The sequence below is a fragment of the Symphalangus syndactylus genome, chromosome 4 (genome assembly GCF_028878055.3).
Source record: "Symphalangus syndactylus isolate Jambi chromosome 4, NHGRI_mSymSyn1-v2.1_pri, whole genome shotgun sequence".
Lineage (NCBI taxonomy): Eukaryota > Metazoa > Chordata > Mammalia > Primates > Hylobatidae > Symphalangus > Symphalangus syndactylus.
In genome coordinates, this window is record NC_072426.2 from 13,018,973 (window position 1) to 13,041,386 (window position 22,414).

Consider the following 22,414-nt stretch of genomic DNA (forward strand, 5'->3'; position numbering starts at 1 on the left):
GCATTTGCCGGCATGGCTCAAATGAGTCATGAATCTAATCAGAAGGCACCAGTCTATTTCATAAAGTCCAGCTAGACCTTGTAAATTCTGGCAGCAGTAGATGGGGTGTGATGCTAGAGGTTATATGAAAATACACTCTGTACCACTTTTAAAATGTATGAAAGTGAAAAACCTTGTTTTTTACTAAATTAGAAAAAATTTAAGTATTTTGTTCAGAGACCTATAAGATAAGGCAAGTCTACTTTGTTTTGTTAAGGCTATAGGATTTTTATGAGGCAGAAGATCTCATCAGTTTGCTAGTACCCCAGATGGGGTTGCTTGGGACTGATTCAGAGAAAAATGTCTGGAATGGATCCAGATTTCAAGCTGGGGAAATAGCAGGAATTGCTTTCTCCTGACTACGTTCAGTGTTTTCAGTATAAATCACTTATCAGCCAGAGGTCCTTGTAACTTATGTACTAAGGTATTTTTGTGTGTGTGGAAAAAACAGTAACAGGGGAAAAATTAACTAATGTCTTTAATAAAGCTCTGGTATTCAAAGTTCTTTTGGGCACAATTGCCAATATTTTCACCACTCAAGATGAGGTGAACTAGCAAGTCCATTGGGCCTCATGGTCTTAAATTCTTACAGCTGAGATGACAGCTGTCACTCACATACAAAATCTCCTATTGCCATAATATCCCCTGTGTTATCACTGTGCTTGAAAATAAACAAATTCCAAACTGGAAGGGTTTGGCTTAATTAATAATAATATTTTAGGGCTTTATACTAGTGTGAAATTACCTGAGACTATTCCAAAAACACCCTAGACACTCTCCTTTTTCTGGAACTGATTTTTCTCAAGATTTCTCTTTGGCAGCTACTTAGGCTAAGATTGCTTGGGTGCTCTTTGGCCTGGAGGAGTCTATGTTTTGGTTGGTCTCATCTACCAAAAAAGGCCTCTTATCTCTGAAACTATTTCAACTCTTCCCAAGAATTTAGGCCTAATAGTACAGTGTCTTCTGATGACCTTACCTAAAGTACTAGAAGGGTGAATAAATCACTGTAGCAAGTGTCTGGTAGACACAGCCACATGCTTCTTGGGAGCCAACTGCTGTAGGTATTTGTCTCTAGCTGAAAGCAAAACCAAACTTGCTGATTGGCTGGGAAAGAAGGCAGGAAGCACATAAGAACCTGACCTCAGGCTTGGTGTCCAGGAAGGGCCTTTGTGGTGGTGCCACACTGCTCTGAATGCATCAGCTGATGGTAGGCATTTAGTCCTTGGCAGGTGTTCACCTATCCAGGCAAAACAAATCCCATTGTCAGCTCTCTCTTTTTTTATTTTATTTTATTATTATTATACTTTAAGTTTTAGGGTACATGTGCACAATGTGCAGGTTTGTTACATATGTATACATGTGCCATGTTGGTGTGTTGCACCCGTTAACTCGTCATTTAGCATTAGGTATATCTCCTCATGCTATCCCTCCCCCATCCCCCAACCCCACAACAGTCCCCGGAGTGTGATGTTCCCCTTCCTGTGTCCATGAGTTCTCATTGTTCAATTCCCACCTATGAGTGAGAACATGCGGTGTTTGGTTTTTTGTCCTTGCGATAGTTTACTGAGAATGATGGTTTCCAGCTTCATCCATGTCCCTACAAAGGACATGAACTCATCATTTTTATGGCTGCATAGTATTCCATGGTGTATATGTGCCACATTTTCTTAATCCAGTCTATCATTGTTGGACATTTGGGTTGGTTCCAAATCTTTGCTATTGTGAATAGTGCCACAATAAACATACATGTGCATGTGTCTTTATAGCAGCATGATTTATAGTCCTTTGGGTATATACCCAGTAATGGGATGGCTGGGTCAAATGGTATTTCTAGTTCAAGATCCCTGAGGAATCGCCACACTGACTTCCCCCAATGGTTGAACTAGTTTACAGTCCCACCAACAGTGTAAAAGTGTTCCTATTTCTCCACATCCTCTCCAGCATCTTTGCTTCCTGACTTTTTAATGGTGGCCATTCTAACTGGTGTGAGATGGTATCTCATTGTGGTTTTGATTTGCATTTCTCTGATGGCCAGTGATGATGAGCATTTTTTCATGTGTCTGTTGGCTGCATAAATGTCTTCTTTTGAGAAGTTTCTGTTCATGTTCTTCGCCCACTTTTTGATGGGGTTGTTTGTTTTTTTCTTATAAATTTGTTTGAGTTCATTGTAGATTCTGGATATTAGCCCTTTGTCAGATGAGTAGGTTGCAAAAATTTTCTCCCATTCTGTAGGTTGCCTGTTCACTCTGATGGTAGTTTCTTTTGCTGTGCAGAAGCTCTTTAATTTAATTAGATCCCATTCGTCAATTTTGGCTTTTGTTGCCATTGCTTTTGGTGTTTCAGACATGAAGTCCTTGCCCATGCCTATGTCCTGAATGGTAATGCCTAGGTTTTCTTCTAGGGTTTTTATGGTTTTATGTCTAACATTTAAGTCTTTAATCCATCTTAAATTAATTTTTGTATAAGGTGTAAGGAAGGGATCCAGTTTCAGCTTTCTACATATGGCTAGCCAGTTTTCCCAGCACCAGCACCATCTATTAAATAGGGCATCCTTTCCCCATTGCTTGTTTTTGTCAGGTTTGTCAAAGATCAGATAGTTGTAGATATGGGGCATCATTTCTGAGGGCTCTGTTCTGTTCCATTGGTCTATATTTCTGTTTTGGTAGCAGTACAATGCTGTTTTGGTTACTGTAGCCTTGTAGTATAGTTTGAAGTCAGGTAGTGTGATGCTTCCAGCTTTGTTCTTTTGGCTTAGGATTGACTTGGCAATGTGGGCTCTTTTTTGGTTCCATATGAACTTTAAAGTAGTTTTTTCCAATTCTGTGAAGAAAGTCATTGGTAGCTTGCTGGGGATGGCATTGAATCTATAAATTACCTTGGGCAGTATGGTCATTTTCACGATATTGATTCTTCCAACCTATGAGCATGGAATGTTCTTCCATTTGTTTGTATCCTCTTTTATTTCATTGAGCAGTGGTTTGTAGTTCTCCTTGAAGAGGTCCTTCTCGTCTCTTGTAAGTTGGATTCCTATGTATTTTATTCTTTGAAGCAATTGTGAATGGGACTTCACTTATGATTTGGCTCTCTGTCTGTTATTGGTGTATAAGAATGCTTGTGATTTTTGTACATTGATTTTGTATCCTGAGACTTTGCTGAAGTTGCTTATCAGCTTAAGGAGATTTGGGGCTGAGACAATGGGGTTTTCTAGATATATAATCATGTCATCTGCAAACAGGGACAGTTTGACTTCCTCTTTTCCTAATTGAATACCTTTTATTTCCTTCTCCTGCCTGATTGCCCTGGCCAGAACTTCCAACCCTGTGTTTAATAGGAGTGGTGAGAGAGGGCATCCCTGTCTTGTACCTGTTTTCAAAGGGAATGCTTCCAGTTTTTGCCCATTCAGTATGATATTGGCTGTGGGTTTGTCATAGATAGCTCTTACTATTTTGAGGTACGTCCCATCAATACCTAATTTATTGAGAGTTTTTAGCATGAAGGGTTGTTGAATTTTGTCAAAGGCCTTTTCTGCATCTATTGAGATAATCATGTGGCTTTTGTCTTTGGTTCTGTTTATATGCTGGATTACGTTTATTGATTTGCATATGTTGAATCAGCCTTGCATCCCAGGGACGAAGCCCACTTGATCATGGTGGATAAGCTTTTTGATGTGCTGCTGGATTCGGTTTGCCAGTATTTTATTGAGGATTTTTGCATCAATGTTCATCAAGGATATTGGTCTGAAATTCTCTTTTTTGGTTGTGTCTCTGCCAGGCTTTGGTATCAGGATGGTGCTGGCCTCATAAAATGAGTTAGGGAGGATTCCCTCTTTTTCTATTGATTGGAATAGTTTCAGAAGGAATGGTACCAGTTCCTCCTTGTACCTCTGGTAGAATTCAGCTGTGAATCCATCTGATCCTGGACTCTTTTTGGTTGGTAAGCTATTGATTATTGCCACAATTTCAGAACCTGTTATTGGTCTATTCAGAGATTCAACTTCTTCCTGGTTTAGTCTTGGGAGGGTGTATGTGTCCAGGAATTTATCAATTTCTTCTAGATTTTCTAGTTTATTTGCATAGAGGTGTTTGTAGTATTCTCTGATGGTAGATTGTATTTCTGTGGGATTGGTGGTGATATCCCCTTTTTCATTTTTTAGTACGTCTATTTGATTTTTCTCTCTTTTCTTCTTTATTAGTCTTGCTAGCAGTCTATCAATTTTGTTGATCTTTTCAAAAAACCAGATCCTGGATTCATTAATTTTTTGAAGGGTTTTTTGTGTCTCTATTTTCTTCAGCTCTGCTCTGATTTTACTTATTTCTAGCCTTCTGCTAGCTTTTGAATGTGTTTGCTCTTGCTTTTCTAGTTCTTTTAATTGTGATGTTAGGGTGTCAATTTTGGATCTTTCCTGCTTTCTCTTGTGGGCGTTTAGTGCTATAAATTTCCCTCTACACACTGCTTTGAATGTGTCCCAGAGATTCTGGTATGTTGTGTCTTTGTTCTCATTGGTTTCAAAGAACATCTTTATTTCTGCCTTCATTTCATTATATACCCAGTAGTCATTCAGGAGCAGATTGTTCAGTTTCCATGTAGTTGAGCAGTTTTGAGTGAGTTTCTTAATTCTGAGTTCTAGTTTGATCGCACTGTGGTCTGAAAGACAGTTTGTTATAATTTCTGTTCTTTTACATTTGCTGAGGAGTGCTTTACTTCCAACTATGTGGTCAATTTTGGAATAGGTGTGGTGTGGTGCTGAAAAAAATGTATATTCTGTTGATTTTGGGTGGAGAGTTCTGTAGATGTCTATTAGGTCTGCTTGGTGCAGAGCTGAGTTCAATTCCTAGGTATCCTTGTTAACTTTCTGTCTCATTGATCTGTCTAATGTTGACAGTGGGGTGTTAAAGTCTCTCATTATTATTGTGTGGGAGTCAAAGTCTCTTTGTAGGTCACTTAGGACTTGCTTTTTGAATCTGGGTGCTCCTGTATTGGGTGCATGTATATTTAGGATAGTTAGCCCTTCTTGTTGAATTAATCCCTTTACCATTATGTAATGGCCTTCTTTGTCTCTTTTGATCTTTGTTGGTTTAAAGTCTGTTTTATGAGAGACTAGGGTTGCAACCCCTGCCTTTTTTTGTTTTCCATTTGCTTGATAGATCTTCCTTCATCCCTTTATTTTGAGTTTGTGTGTGTCTCTGCACTTGAGATGGGTTTCCTGAATACAGCACACTGATGGGTCTTGACTCTTTATCCAAATTGCCAGTCTGTGTCTTTTAGTTGGAGCATTTAGTCCATTTACCTTTAAAGTTAATATTGTTATGTGTGAATTCGATCCTGTCATTATGATGTTAGCTGGTTATTTTGCTCATTCGTTGATGCAGTTTCTTCCTAGCCTCAATGGTCTTTACAGTTTGGCATGATTTTGCAGTGGCTGGTACCGGTTGTTCCTTTCCATGTTTAGTGCTTCCTTCAGGAGCTCTTTTAGGGCAGGCCTGGTGGTGACAGAATCTCTCAGCATTTGCTTGTCTGTAAAGGATTTTATTTCTCCTGCGCTTATAAAGCTTAGTTTGGCTGGATATGAAATTCTGGGTTGAAAATTCTTTTCTTTAAGAATGTTGTATATTGGCCCCCACTCTCTTCTGGCTTGTAGAGTTTCTGCTGAGAGATCAGCTGTTAGTCTGATGGGCTTCCCTTTGTGGGTAACCCGACCTTTCTCTCTGGCTGCTCTTAACATTTTTTCCTTCATTTCAACTTTGGTGGATCTGACAATTATGTGTCTGGGAGTTGTTCTTCTTGAGGAGTATCTTTGTGGCATTCTCTGTATTTCCTGAATCTGAATGTTGGCCTGCCTTGCTAGATTGGGGAAGCTCTGCTGGATAATATCCTGCAGAGTGTTTTCCAACTTGGTTCCATTCTCCCCGTCACTTTCAGGTACACCAATCAGACGTAGATTTGGTCTTCACATAGTCCCATATTTCTTGGAGGCTTTGTTCATTTCTTTTTATTCTTTTTTCTCTAAACTTCTCTTCTCGCTTCATTTCATTCATTTTATCTTCAATTGCTGAAACCCTTTCTTCCAGTTGATTGCATCAGCTACTGAGGCTTCTGCATTCATCCTGTAGCTCTCATGCCTTGGTTTTCAGCTCCATCAGGTCTTTTAAGGACTTCTCTGCATTGGTTATTCTAGTTATCCATTCATCTAATTTTTTTTTCGAAGCTTTTAACTTCTTTGCCGTTGGTTCGAATTTCCTCCTGTAGGTCGGAGTAATTTGATTGTCTGAAGCCTTCTTCTCTCAACTCGTCAAAGTCATTCTCCATCCAGCTTTCTTCCATTGCTGGTGAGGAGCTGCGTTCCTTTGGAGGAGGAGAGGTGCTCTGATTTTTAGAGTTTCCAGTTTTTCTACTCTGTTTTTTTCCCATCTTTGTGGTTTTATCTACCTTTGGTCTTTGATGATGGTGATGTACGGATGGGTTTTTGGTGTGGATGTCCTTTCTGTTTGTTAGTTTTCCTTCTAACAGACAGGACCCTCAGCTGCAGGTCTGCTGGAGTTTGCTAGAGGTCCACTCCAGACCCTGTTTGCCTGGGTATCGGCAGCGGTGGCTGCATAACAGTGGATTTTCGTGAACCATGTATGCTGCTGCCTGATCGTTCCTCTGGAAGTTTTGTCTCAGAGGAGTACACAGCCATGTGAGGTGTCAGTCTGCCCCTACTGGAGGGTGCCTCCCAGTTAAGCTGCTCGGGGGTCAGGGACCCACTTGAGGAGGCAGTCTGCCCATTCTCAGATCTCCAGCTGCGTGCTGGGAGAACCACTACTCTCTTCAAAGCTGTCAGACAGGGACATTTAAGTCTGCAGAGGTTACTGCTGTCTTTTTGTTTGTCTGTGCCCTGTCCCCGTAGGTGGAGCCTACAGAGGCAGGCAGGCCTCCTTTAGCTGGTCTCCACCCCATTCGAGCTTCCCGGCTGTTTTGTTTACCTAAGCAAGCCTGTGCAATGGCGGGCGCCCCTCCCCCAGCCTCGCTGCCGCCTTGCAGTTTGATCTCAGACTGCTCTGCTAGCAATCAGCGAGACTCCGTGGGCATAGGACCCCCCGAGCCAGTTGCAGGATATAATCTCCTGGTGTGCTGTTTTTTTTTTTTTTTTTGAGGTGGAGTCTCGCTGTCACCCAGGCTGGAGTGCAGTGGCTCATTCTCGGCTCACTGCAAGCTCCATCTCCCTTGTTCACGCCATTCTCCTACCTCAGCCTCTCTGAGTAGCTGGGACTACAGGTGCCTGCCACCACGACCGGCTAATTTTTTTGTATTTTTAGTAGAGACAGGGTTTCACCGTGGTCTCGATCTCCTGACCTCATGATCCGCCCGCCTCGGCCTCAGTGTGCCGTTTTTTAAGCCCGTCAGAAAAGCGCAGTATTAGGGTGGGAGTGACCTGATTTTCCAGGTGCCGTCTGTCACCCTTGTCTTTCACTAGGAAAGGGAACTCCCTGACCCCTTGTGCTTCCCAAATGAGGCAATGCCTCGCCCTGCTTCGGCTCTCACATGATGCACTGCACCCACTGTCTTGCGCCTGCTGTCTGGCACTCCCTAGTGAGATGAACCTGGTACCTCAGATGGAAATGCAGAAATCACCCGTTTTCTGCATCGCTCACGCTGGGAGCTGTAGACCGGTGCTGTTCCTATTTGGCCATCTTGGCTCCACCCTTCTGTCAGCTCTCTTTTGCATTGCATGCTGAAATGTACTGTAGTAGATTTCACAGGAGGACTCTGTTCTATGAACTGTAAAGAATAATTGGAATTATCTTAGGGGGAAGAAAAAAGAGAGGCCCTGAGAAAGAAGTTCGTGAAAATGGAAGTGCTAGTTCTAGAAGAAATCTCAAATCTTATGTTTTGTTTAATATGCCCTACTTGCCTCATAATGGGTGGATAGTAGAACTGTGGCCCAGGTAGACGTGACATCCTCCTCATCATAGAAATTGTTTTTTAAACACCCCCTATTTGCAAGGAACTTTGGTAACAGAAAGTTATGAGAACCAGTCCCAGTTTTCAAGGAAGCAGACTAGAGGAGGATGGCTAACAACAGTGGAAGCTGGAAGGAAAAATGGAATTGGACAAGGCAGGAATTGGTGAGCTCTTAATATGTGAGACCATGTTTCTCTCAAGCAGAGAGAAGGCAGTTTAAGTGTGAGTTTAAAAAGTGCCCATAAAACTTATGGTTTTATTCTTTGTTTTATTCTGCCTTTAATTTTAAGGAAAATTACGTGTGTGGACTATGATGGCACAGAAAGGTGATTATTGATCCATTTACTGAATAAGTCTTTGGTTTTCACATTTGAATGGCGTTAGAATAGGAAAATAGAACAAAGTTCACATAACCTGACTTAGTTTTCAGGGATCTGTTATTAGAATATTTAAGTTTAATTGGCTTATACAATTAATTTCCTCTGCTTTTAATGACTTAAAAATTCTTCAGATGCGGTGTATTTTACATTTTTATTCTCGGTGACATACTATATTACACTGGACTACTCTAAATCCCATCTGGACTGAGTCAAGAAGGGCTCCATATGAGTGGATCAATTATTCATTACATATTGAAAATGGCTACTTTATATGAATGCTGCAGCCTTATAAGTCCTGCATAAAATTTAAATGATTCTATTGACTCCTAATTAGCAATTACTTTTATCAAAAGGAGGATTACAAAAGATATATGCTATAGTATGAATATTTGCATTCCTCTGTTATTTATATGTTGAAGGCTAATCAGAAATGTGGGCGGTAGGGCCTTTGGAAGGTGATTAGGTCATGAGGGTGGAGCCCTCATTAATGGAATTAGTGTCCTTATAACAAAGGCCCCAGGCAGCTGCCTTGTTGTTTTCCACTATGTGAGGACACAGTGAGAAGACACCATCTGCGAACTAGGAAGCAGGCCCTCCCCAGGCACTGAATCTGCTAGCAGCTTGATCTTGTACTTTTTAGACTCCAGAACTGAGAGAAAGAAATTTCTGTTGTTTGTAAGCTACCAAACAGACTAAGGCAATGAGCAACTACTTATATCTTGATAAACTGTGGAGTGTTCTTCACAGGCCGTCTATCTCCTAATTCTGTTTTAATCTTTATGTATTAAATAGAGTGACTTCAGTAAGACAAGGTAATGCTCATGCAGGCATATCAGTTAGAAATAGGACAACTCTGAGTGACTGACAATTAGAAATTCATTGTAGAGAATAGAGCTCAAGCAATCATGGGAGGTGGTGAAGAATTGCATGGAAAATAATTGCCTTGGCATCTGGTGTGGGCCTTAACGTCCCTGCAGGCCAGCAGGGCCAGCTGTTGAGACAAAAATATAGACGTGAAGTGGAGGAGAGCAAGGAAAATCTGGAACCAGGGAAGACAGACTAGATATTTTTTAGGCAAATTGGAATCTGTACCCATCTCTCACCACTGCTGTCTTAGTCTGCTTGGGATGCTATAACAAAATACCACAGACAGAGTGGTTTATACACAGCAATACATTCCTACAGACCAGAAGGCTGGGAAGTACAGTTCAAGGTCCCAACAATTGGGTGTCTGGTGAGGGGCCCATTCCTGGTTCATAGGTGACACCTTCTCTTTGTGTATGCACATGGTGGAAGAAAAAAAAGGCAGCTCTCTGGGGTCTCTTTCATAAGGGCAGTAATACCATTCAAAAGGGTTCCACCCTCATGATCTATTTCCTTCCTTACTTCCCCATTCCTAATATCGTCTCCTTGGGGTAGTAGGGGTGAGAATTCTTCATGGGTTAGAATTTCAACATATGAATTTTGTGGGGAAACAAACATTCAGACACTGCCAACCTTCAACCTCCATGCCTAGGAGGCTTGCAGAAGAAGCCAGTGCTCTTCACCATGCAGCTGTACATGCAGTGGGACCGTAACTTGGATAAATTGTAGGAGGATATTCAGCAGGGGGATCCGTGGGCCTGGCTGCTGCCCCAACATGACAAGGTGAGCAAGCACACAGGTGACAACAGAGGCAAGTTACAACAGCACATGGCTCTCCACTAACCTTCAGGGTGTAACACCTGTTGCACTTTCATCTTCCAAATCTCCTGCAAAGGTCTCTTGTGGCCCTGCCTTAATGAGGAACCATATAGCATAGGAATTTGGAGACATCTAGTTATAGCTTAGCTAAATTGACCCTGTATAAAACGTCTACCATAGATTAAGAATGTCTTGTGAGGATGCAGTGACTCATTTATATGTTTTGGTGAAGAGGTCAAAGCTAAACACATGTACAAACATGTAAACTTGCTGTTCTCACTAAATGTCAGTCACAGTGAAAGAATAACTGATTTTAGTAGACCTGTGTTAATGGTATTTTTGTTTTAAAAAGTGTCGCTTCATTTACCTGCAACACAGAGCCAGAGTTATGTTCCTTAGATTCATAATTCCATCCTAAGATAAAAGTATAAGAGACTTCAAAAACTCATTTTGATCACTCCTTTGTCTCCTGTGCTGAGTCAGATCACACTCCATTCATTTATTTAACAAACATATGTTGATCTACAACTGTGCTGCGTTTGAAAGCTAAGTATAGTACCCATCCTTACCCAAGAGGTAAGTCATTCATTATAATACTTCCTGAGATGTGCTTACCTGAAGTACAGCACCAGTACTCTAGGGGTCTCTGGGAGAGCTGCCTTGGAGACATGACTCTAAGCTTAAATCAGACACTGACTGAGAAATAAAATTTTACTTTGAGATGACCCTGAAAGGCAAGTCAGCAAGGCTATAATGTGCATGAATCTGAAACTTTCACTAACTACAACCTACTCTTTCTCACTTTAGAATGACACTCAGAAGGGGAGACATCCATCACCTTCACTGGAAATAGCAAAGGAAATAAAATAAATAACATTTGGGCTCTCCTTACAGGCAGTAATCAGTACTAACCAGAAGGGAGGTTAATGTATTGCCCTTTAGAAAGCCAGAGTTGATGTTCTGAGTCAGACCATTCCTAAAAGTGATAATCAGAAAAACTGCTTAATGCCTGCAACAAAAGCAGGTAAGATCAGTTGACTAGTTGACTGTACTATGCCAAGACTCACAGGGTGTCATATAACTTGGCAACCATCTCAGATCTAGGATCTAGCCCACAGCTCTGCAACTTAAAGGTCTTGGTTTTATCATTTCTACAGTAGGGATCAGGCTGTCATGAATTGTTTGTCTCAAGACATAGAAGAATTGACTCATAAACCCAATATCAAATTATAAGCTGAAGGTCTTTTAATGAGCTTCAAATATGAATAAATGGAATTGGGCATTCTTTAGGGATTTGTATCATGATTGATCATTACACTTATTTACTGTAGAAACATTTACTTTTATCTAAAATACATTATGGGCCATTTGGAAACAGAATGCCCTCACTCTCCACCTCCGTCCTCAGTTGGGAATTATAGAAGAGAATTGTGTTGTGTGCTGACCCGATGATTCTGTGCATGAATAATTGTAGGGTTATATCCTGCTCACAAAATCAAGTACATATCAATAAATTGCATATGAGGGAATTTTTATCTGATGGTTGAGAGTGAGAAGGGAGTAGTGGAAGTCTGAAGAAAGCAGAGAAGTTTTTATATAGTCATTATAGAGAACAGAGGGTGAACTGACCAAGAATGGTGATGCCAGGATGGCACAGGACGTCGGTAGTCATGAACTGGTCTGCTTCTTTAAGAACTATTCCATGTCTGTCTGCAGGTACACAGAGACGGGAGGAGATCATATTCACCCAGGGTTGGGTTTTGCTAGGCAAGCTGGGACAAAGGGATGAAGGATGGTTGGGAGCCCTGATCCACCTCCTAGATAAACTTTATCTTTGAAACTCTGAGGAGTTAATTCTTATCATCTTGACAAACATGAATTCCAAACATTAATTCCAACAAAATGAAACTTCCTTTTTCTCTGTTGGACCAATTTTAAATGCCATTTTTAAAAAACTAAGTGCAAAGATTTCCAGTGCTGAGATTACTTAATTGTGAAGATACTTCGATTTTGGAGAAAAAACATTCTCAAAATCAATGCTTTCTAGTAGATCTAGCCATTTTATGACTTGGGCCTCCTTAAGGAACTGAAGAAAATTGCATCCATGTAAAGATTTACAAAAATTTCTGAACAATTTCAATGATGAAGTCCAAATCAAGAATGCACCAAGCACTTTAATAAAATTAGTTGGTATTTTTGTCCCTTAACATTATCTGCCCCTCCAATAGTATGCCAATTCCATTTTGTGTCTTGGTGGGGAAGTAAAGCAAGATATCCTGACCTCCCCTAACCAAGAGGGAGTCATATAGTCCAAACTAGACCAATCAGATTTTTTTCTCCCTAATTGATCAATCATTAGTCAAATTGCAAAGATGATGGAGGAGGTGAGTGAGGGGTAAAATGGCTAAAAGGCATTTGTTTTTTACTGTTAGTAAAGAAAATTTATCTATGTCAGATAGTTGAGCACTTCCTTTTGACTAAATGCCAGTGCCATCCTATGCTTGTTCTAGTTCCTATCCTGTTTCTGAGCCGTATCCTCTGGCCTTTCAAACTTTTTTCTCAACTGCCCACTGTCTCTCCAATAAATTTTATTTCATATATTAGCCAAATTTGTTAATTGTTGCTTAATAGTAAACAAAACCAGGAGAATCTGACCCAATTCAAACTCTATATGTCAACAATGTAACTTTGCTGGGGGAAGAGCTCAGATGATTGATTTTTATTCAGAGGAATGATTTTGTATTTAATTTTCATATGTAGCAAAAACTCAGTCTTCCTTAACTTGGCCTCTTGATAAGAGCCATCTGGTAGGTCTCAATGTATATGTTCCTGTTGCAAAGGTGTATGCACATTCTTTGGTGTTCTAGTTCCACAGAGCAAATTTCTCAATTTTATTTTATACAGATAGCTATTATAAACATTTTAGGATTTGAATATAAATGTTGGCGGTAATTCCAATAAGATTCCAACCACAGGAAAATTGGACTGGGAAGATTTTTTTCCTACAAGCATATGATGAACTTTTCATTTATCACTAGCCAGAAATCAATGAAATAATTAATGTCTTTTGATTTGGATTCTTTAGACTGGATTCGAAGTGAATGCTAAACTTATTGATTGAGTCTAATGGTAGGTACACAAGACTGGAATGGCAAGATACAAGATAAGGAGAGTGGACGTATATAAAAGCCTTCTCTAATTTCTTTAGTTGCTTTCTATTAAGCTTTTTGTTCTAATGGATACCAGAAGGCCATTAGAAGTTTGAAATGAGTCATGACTGTTCCATGCATGAGCAATGTGTCTTGGCCAGAATGACAATACTATTGGGAAGACAAAAGAGACTAGAAAAGGAAGCAAACAACTTCCTAAGCTCACTCATATTAATAAAATATTGAATTCATTCCATCTTAATTAGCTGGTCAGATACAACTCATATAGGTTAGACTGAAAGTTAGTCTACCTTATATTTTAAAATGACTGTACTTTATCGTTCCCAAATTGCAAAAGCAAAGGTTTGCCAGACAACCCATCAAGCTCTGTGCCAAGCTTCCTCTAAGCAAACCACAGACCTGATTCTGCTGATCTATATCACTGGCGAAGAATAAGTGGACTTCTGATCTTTTAAGTTTCTCAGAAGATCCATTTGAATATGTGTCTATTATCAAAAACCACCCCAATCTTTTTTTTGTAAACATATGGAGCATAAATAACAAAAACCAATTTTAAAAAATTTTTCAGCTCACCTATTTCTAGATTTAGTTAAAATCATCTTATGTTTGCAGTTCTTCCTTGCAATTTCCAAGTCTATACATTACCTTTCAAAGATAACCGTGTTGATTGTTTCCTAATGGCATGGAGGAAAGTGGCAGCTTCTGATCTTGTCCCTAACGTGTAAAGAATGTTTCAATACTTTTGTTGAGGATGAAGGAGAAGAGAAATTTTGCAAAAATGCCTGTTGTAAAATTCCTGGAATAAGAGAGCTGGCATTAAGTACTAAGAAGTATGAGTCAGAAACAAGCATTCATTTCCTCATTTGGTAAACAAACATTGAATGCCTGCCCTATACCAAGCAGTCTCTCCAGTGAGGAATCTGTGAGTTCAACTTATGGGAAAATATAGTGAGCAGGCACTACCAAACTACAAAGATGGAACCCAAGGAACCATCATCAAAAAGAATTCCCAGGGAGGGAGGGAGAAATGGATGCATGTTGAGTGGCAAAGATGCAAGTGAAGGCAAAAAGGATAAACAGCAGTTTTCAAGCTTTATTTCATGGGAGAATCTGGGAAGTTTGTTTAAAATTCAGGTTCCTGGGTCCCATGCCTGAGACTGTGATACAGTAGGTCTGGGGAAATGTCAGGGAAGCTGTATTTTTAAGAAGCATCCCGTGTGATTCCGATTCAGGCAGTGCCTTCTTGACCACCCTTTGAGAAACACTTTGTATAGTCATAAGTCCCTGTCACAGTGTGGTCTCTTCTGCCTGCTCACTTCGTCCAGATCTTTCTGAGGACCATCTTACTAGACTTTTTCTCAGCATTGAAGTGAACTGGTGTTCTATAAATTTCAACTAAACAGATGCTTTTATTTATTTTTTTAAATCAAACGTTTTGAAAACATAATGTGTTGGGGACCAAGGCTGCTGCTCAGCACCTCCTCTCTGCAGTTCCCACCTTGCCCTGTCCTTGGAGAGCAGGCTCGGGATGCCAGGTTCAGTGTAGCCTAAGTGTGAGCTACTCTCTTGGTAATGTGAATGCTATTGGCAGGATAGCAAGTATAATCTTTGTCTAGAGAGTCCATTTCTCAGCTCATATCCCCTCTTCCCCAGGTACCTTTCATGACCCCTATGGATCATGTGAAAATCCCTCTGCAAGCAAAGTAAACTCACATCCTGGCTTTGATTGAGAATTAGACCAACAGAAGGCACACTGTGCAGCACTAGCTTCCCACAGCAAGGATGGATCCTAAGGTATGATTTATAGTAACACCATCTTTTCTGTAGTTTACAGACCTCTTTCCCTGAGCAGGGAGTTAAACATGTCTTCTTAACACTGGCAATTTTAGCACTTCCTTCCTCATGTCGTAATAGCTACTTCTATAAGGATTCTTGTTAAGAAACAACCCCCAGGTATTGACAGACTGCAGAATTTTGCTGCAGGCTTTCCCAGGGCTGTCTACTAATTACTCTGGTCTAGTAAACTTGGTGAAGCCCAAGATTCAAACACATTTTAAAACATGTCGCTTTTTAAATGTGTGTTTTTGAATGAATCAGTTTTATATTTTAAGACACTGCATTTTTTAAAAATTATGAATCATTGTAAACACACACACAATGAGAATTATATAATAAACCTTCTTAGACTCATTACCAAAATTTAAAAATTATCAAGATTTTCCATTTTACTCCTACTTCTATTGTTTGTTTGTTTGTTTTCCTGAAGTATTTGAAAAGAAATCCTACCTCCAATGTCATTTAATCTTTAAATACGCTGACCATTTCTCTAGAAAAATGGGGATTTTCCTACCTACCTAACTGTCAATATTACCTTTATCAACAATAATTCATTGATGTCACCTTGTGCCTGGTCCACAGTACTTTTCCTGAAATGTCTCAAAATGTCTTTTTCCAATTGTTGTTTGGTTTATATCAGATAATAGTAAGATCAACACATTCACTTTGTGAATAATTCTGGAATTGGGTTTATGAAAGTGACCCATCAAATCAAACAAGCACACAGTATGGCACTGGTTCTTTCTGTTATCTTCCTTCTTTTTTTTTTTTTTTTTTTTTTTTTTTTTTTTTTTTTTGAGACGGAGTCTTGCTCTGTCCCCTAGGCTGGAGTGCAGTGGCGCAATCTTGGCTCATTGCAAGCTCTGCCTCCCGGGTTCACGCCATTCTCCTGCCTCAGCCTCCTGAGTAGCTGGGACTACAGGCGCCCGCCAACACGCCTGGCTAATTTTTTGTATTTTTAGTAGAGACGGGGTTTCACCGTGTTAGCCAGTATGGTCTCGATCTCCTGACCTCGTGATCCGCCCGCCTCGGCCTCCCAAAGTGCTGGGTTTACAGGTTTGAGCCACCGCGCCCGGCCTTATCTTCCTTCTTTCCTCCCACAAACCTTGGGAGCAAAAAAGTCACCCTCTTTTTTCTCAGGCCATCTTGCATATCATGTTTGTGAGGCTTAAACGCAAGAGTAATATGAAGTCAAACCAAATCAGCTTCACAGAGATTCCCTGAACCTCCATTGCAGCTTTTACGATGAAAATGGAAAGAGCTTTTTGTCAGCTCTGCATCCAGTGACAAAGCTTAGCAGTGATACCCCACACCCTTCCTGCACTGCATTTCTGCACAATATAGTGATGGGGCAATAGAAGCCCAGTGTTCTGTTAGGCTATACTCAAGAAAGCCCCATGACCTGCCATCCTATTCCAACATTTCTAGTTAAGGCTACTCTTCCCGAGGGATACAGTACAAAGATTTTGGAGGCAGTTTCCCTAATTCAAATATTAACTCTGTCCCCACTAACTGTACTAGCAAATTAGTTAACATTTTGATCTTCAATGTCCATATCTGTAAATTGGGTATAATAATGCCCATATTAGAGGGAAATTTGTGGGGATAAAATGGGATAACATATGACCCACCATGATGCATTCCATGTCACAAGCACTTAAATGATACTTTCCTCCTCTGCCTCTCCTTCTTAAAGTGTTAAATAAATAGAAAGCCTTTGACAGCATCTTACAAACTGTGTTTTGTGGTCCTTCCTACTTTAGAATGCTTTGCTGGAGGTGTTCTTCTTCACTAGTTCTTTCCTTCGGTCAAGTTATCCTAACTGGGCAAAACTGACATGTAAATGGGACGGCCGTTGCTGGTTTGAGGAGATAATAAATGTGAGCGTGTGGATGGTTTAGAGACAATTTACATGCTGGTTTAGCAGGCAAGCCTCTCGAGGCCTCTTTATATCCACACTGGCCAACTGCAGCTTAATCTGACAAGCATAATGTGCAGAATGTAAATATTACCATTTGTTCCATGTCATCTCAGATCAGACACTAATTTGCAAATGTAATTTATCATGTCTAAAGAAAACCAAAATGACAGCTCTTACCAGTATTTGGTATTTTTGTGTTAACAATAGTTCATTTATGATTGTTATTGTTTCAGGCAGAAAATATGTCTCAATGTGTTCAGCTGGCAATGTGGGCTTTTATATTGCAACCCTCTCCCAGGCCTTGCTCTCCTCTCCCTTGGTGCATGTTGTTACCTAGGCTGGTCTTTGGATTGTTTGCCCCTCTTCTCCCCACTTCTCACATAGCTAAAACAAATGTTCTGATAATAGTCCAACTTCTGGCATCTGTTTTGGGAGCAGACTGAAGGGGCAATGTGAAGATTGAGGACTACATTTGGTCTAAAATGGATTTTATCTGTTTTTACTCAGGGTCTCTCTCACAAAGAAAATACCCAAATGCAGCAAAAATTATTGAAAATCTAGTTAAAGCTATATTATAGATGAGCTCAGACTGGCCAATTTGTGACACTCAACTTCAAGGACTTTCTAACCCTAGGTTTCCCAAGAAGCCAAGACACCCAAATTGTCTACTCCTTATGGATCTGTCCCCAAAGCAAAACCATCTGTCTGTGCCAAAAAAGAGTTCGCTAGGCCTTTAAAAATATTAAAGGGGTTCCATTAGTTCACAAGTTGTTATTCTTTCTTCCCCTCCTCATGACTCTTCTAAGGTTGGCAGAAATTTCTATTTTGGCAAGTTGATCATCCCTTTTATCTTTGTAAGACCACTGCAGTGCACTGCCCAGCAAGCCGTAGAAAGATCAATATGTCTTTGCGTGACTGCCGGTGAGGTAGGCGGATGCCAGGAAAGAGGCAAGGAGCAAATCATCATAGCTCTAGCGGTCCTCGTTTCAGAAGGGAGACCTGCCAATCCCAGTAAAACACTCATGACATTTTAGAAGAGCTACAGGATCTTTCTGCCTCATTTCTCACATGGAAAAATAGGGAGAGTCAAGTATCCCCAGCTGGAAGGAATAGGTTTTTGTTTATCTTTAATTGAAAACAATGTTCCACCAGGGAACTTACACCGGGTCTTGTGCTTCTCCCAGTGGTGAATGGCGCAGGAGATAAGAATAGAAAGTGTCCGGGAGGGGCCCTGGCCTGTAGATAACTCTTTTGTCATCTTGATTGGAAAAGCTTGTACAGCTGCTTTGATTCAGTAAAGCTAAATTTCTAAGATTTCCTTGACCTTTGCTTAAACTGAGTTTGAGACAGACTATTTTTGTTATCGCCTCATGAGCTAAACTGAGCTAATAAATTATTCACAGTGTGAATAAATCATTAAAAGTGCAAGATAACTTATGAAGAGTTCTGAGCTGAGAATTATCACCTGGTTGATGGCAACAATGTAAGCATTGTTCAAGGAGCCAGAAGTTGGATTTTGCATATTTTGAGTGAGTTCCTTAACTGCTGTGGTCCAAATGCATGTTCCAGACATATATTTGGAAGGCTCACTAGTATTAACACAACTTGTGTGAAGCTCTTGTGAGTCTTTGCATGAAAAGTCTTAGTTTGAAGTAGACTGAATTTTATTTCTGAACATCAGTGGCTATAGGGGCTTTCCTTCTTTCCTTACAGTCTTGAGCGGTTTTTGAAATGCAGCAGATATTACCACCACAACCAACAATAACTGACAAAAACAAAAACATAAAAAACCTCCACACAGCTTCAGAAGTCAAAGATTCAGGAGCTGTGGTGAAATGCAGATAATAATAAAATATAAAGAGACTACCACTTTACATCTGTCATCATAATTGAAAGAAAGTCTCTTTATAAGCCTTAGGAAAGTAGCCTGATGTAGTGGATATGATCCCAAATCCACTTGCATGTCTGTGATTTGTGCCATTAATGATGTATGTAACCTTGTTAAAAGAAGTATGTTACAGTCTTCCTGATTTATGACTATTTGTTAGACATATATTACTCTCCATTATGTGAAAATACAACAAAACTTAAACCTCCAAACTACAAAATTTCTCTTAAATTATTAGAATGTAATATAGTTCTTTGACAAATATAGAATTCCTTCATAGTTTCTTAATTCCCACAATAAACATTGGATATCTGTCCCTCATTTTCCTTGTCTGTAAAATGAAGATAAAAATAATATCTACCTCATAGGATTGTCTTGAACTTTGTAGAGCACTTAGAATAACGTGTCTAACATATTAAGCACTATATATATGTTAGTAATTATATCATTATTTATGCTGTACCCAGTAGTATTGCTGTGAGTGGGCAGAGGATGCAGATATTTAAAAAGCATGAATTATGAGTAGTTTTCACTGTGACCTAGCTGGGGAAGGATACCAACAAGTATGAAATATAAAGATTATGACCTGGAACCAGGTGAGTATTATATAAGAGCAGGGACAACACCTGGAAGTGGGGAAATTACTCTGAGTTTGTTTATTTAGGAAAGGCCTTTAGAAGGAAATCATAAGACTTTTTCTAAGGCCAGGTTGAAGAGGAGAAACCAAGGTCACTGCAGATGTGGTAACACAGGATCCATGGTTTGAAATCAAGGCTAAACATGGCATTTGTAAGGTCAGAAAGAGAAGCCTTAGTTGAGTGAAGAGTGCATTGGGGTTGTGAGTGTGGGTCAGGCTACAAAGTAGTGGCAGAGAAGAATCTCTGGATAAACATATCGTGAGACTTTCCATGCCATCTTGAGGAATTTGGATTTTAGCCCCAAGGCATGGAAAGCTATTAGAGAATTTTGAACAGGAAAGTACCCAGATAATAGTAGTCCTATAAGAATGCTGTTGTGTAAAATGAGAGACGCTTGAGGAAAGTGAAAAGTTGGATACAGAAGTCAAGGCACAAAGGTATTAAAGTTTGGAATATAGAAATGATATGGGACTAATTACAACCGATTTTCTAAAAATTGCATATGTATGTCTTTAAGGTCATCCTGTAAATTAGATAAATTATCATCCACATCTTACTGAAGATAAAGAGCTTCAGGTAGAGAAGACTTAGATGACAAAGTTACGCTTGAACTTATTTATTAAATATGGATTGCGTGCCTGCCCTGTCCAGGTTATATTATAGCCACTGAAGAAATAGAGTGAAGAAGATTTACAAACTTCAAGAAAATTTATAGTGTGAGCCTAGACAATGGGCATTTGGGAAATGCTTGTAGAATTGAATAAAAGAATAAATGAAGAAATCATATTACGTATAATATTTTGAAATGACTCCATATGAATAATAACAAAAATATGCCTTTAGGCTTTTAATTCAATGAGGTTGCACACTTTATTCTTAGCTCTAGCTAAGTCAGACCACCATAGGTCAAGTGTATCTGAATAGCCACTTGGAGAATATGTCATTTTCTATTGCTATCATAACAAATTAGGACAAACTTTGTGGATTAAAATATTATAAAAGTATTATCCCAGAATTCTGTAGATCAGGAGTCCAAAATGGATCTCATGGGACTAAAAACCAGGTGTTGTTGGTGAGGCTGCATTCCTTTCTGGAGACTCCTCGTTCATTCAGATTATTGGCTGAATTTAGTTCCTTGTGATTGTAGGACTCAGTTAGTTTCTACAACCTGGATGTCAGCTGAGGGCTGTTCCTGGCTTCTAGAGGCTACCACATTCCTTGGTTCATGGCTCCCTTTTGTCAACTTCAAAGCCAGCAGTGTCAGGTTGTCCTCATTCTTTGAGTCTCTCCTGCCTCTGCCTCCACCACACTTCTCTCACAGACTGATTTTTCCACATTTAAGGATTCACGTGATTGCACTGGGCGTGTCCAGATAGTCTAGGATAATCTTTCTATTTTAAGGTCATCTGATTAGTAATCTTACTAGCATCTGCTCAGTCCCTTTAACCTCGTGTAGTCACAAGTTATGAGGCTTAGGGTGTGGCCATTTTTGAGGGGGGGGGGCTTTATTCTGTCTTCTACAGAGAGGAATGAAGCACGATATTTAAAGGTTTAGATTAGATGTTAGACACTTCTCTCATTCGGGATTGCTGAAGGCATGTTTCTTTGTTTCCTTTTCCCATTCATACACTATATTATATTTAAAGGAGAAAAAAAAACAGAAGTACATATTGCAAGAAATGCTACAAATATTGAGGCATAAGGACCAGGCAGAATGCCTTTGCATATAAGAAGTTTTACACATTCAGGTGATGCATTTGTTCATTGCAAATGATATTTTCTGCTAAATTCATGATTTTTTACCATTTATTTGGAAATAAAGAAGAGCCTTCCTCTCAAATTTCCAGTGTGCTAGATGAGATTAATTGGGCAGGCAAATTACTACAATACAAGAAAACCCTTCCTACAATGTGCTACCACAATGGAAGTACAAAATACTGGGAAGAATAAAGGACGGAGGGGTTATCTTTCATCTGAGAAACTAGAGATTAATTCATGGCATTTGAGTACTGAGGAGCAGGTAAGACAACAGTCAGAGAAGGGAAGAGGCACTTATTTAGAGTAAGGGATGGCTAAATAAAGTTCACAGCTGGGAGATGATTGTGCATCTTTAAGTACTTGGAATTCTTTCAGACTGAAGTAAAGCATAGGTAAAAAGGTTTATTTGGATAAAAAAATGATGTGTTATACAGATAAAAAAAAATACCACAAAGGGTCACATTTTTCAGAAACAGGACTTTGTACTTTTTTTCTAGAGAGAATGGGGAGACATCAAATGCATCTGAACAGAGGAAGGCAAGATCAGTGTCATACATCAAAAAGTGATTTGTGGCCGTAACAGGTGAAATAGAGAGAAGTAAGCTTGGAAGTGAGGAGAGCCACCAGAAAGTGCTGGTAATAGCATAGAGATAATGAATCACATGCTAACTAAAGTAGCGATGGTATGAATGTAAGTAAAGGGGAAATGAGAGGGGGACTGAGGACATAGAACCTAAAGGAATGTGACAGGGATTAGATGTGAAACAGTGAGAAAAATATGAGTTATGACGTTTAGAGCCTTGGCAGAAGGCTCTAGAAGAGCATAGGTACCATGAATAGAAAGAGCAATCTACTCATCTGACAAAGGGCTAATACCCAGAATCTACAATGAACTCAAACAAATTTATAAGAAACAAACAACTCCATCAACAAGTGAGCAAAGGATATGAACCTACACTTCTCAAAAGAAGACATTTATGCAGCCAAAAGACACGTGAAGAAATGCTCATCATCACTGGCCATCAGAGAAATGCAAATCAAAACAACAATGAGATACAATCTCACACCAGTTAGAATGGCCATCATTAAAAAGTTAGGAAACAACAGGTGTTGGAGAGGATGTGGAGAAATAGGAACACTTTTACACTGTTGCTGGGACT

General features: G+C 39.7%; 2 long non-coding RNA genes across 2 annotated transcripts in view; one reads left to right on the forward strand and one right to left on the reverse strand.

The window, feature by feature from the left end:
• Positions 1–22,414, reverse strand: part of LOC134736440 (uncharacterized) — a 49,437-nt gene that overhangs the window by 26,004 nt on the left and 1,019 nt on the right. The window contains exon 2 of the long non-coding RNA XR_010120437.1: positions 7,627–7,797. This is a non-coding gene — a long non-coding RNA (uncharacterized lncRNA). The remainder of the gene's footprint in view (positions 1–7,626; positions 7,798–22,414) is intronic.
• The window catches only part of LOC134736441 (uncharacterized), a 208,306-nt gene continuing 200,788 nt past the window's right edge, over positions 14,897–22,414 (forward strand). The window contains exon 1 of the long non-coding RNA XR_010120438.1: positions 14,897–15,007. This is a non-coding gene — a long non-coding RNA (uncharacterized lncRNA). The remainder of the gene's footprint in view (positions 15,008–22,414) is intronic.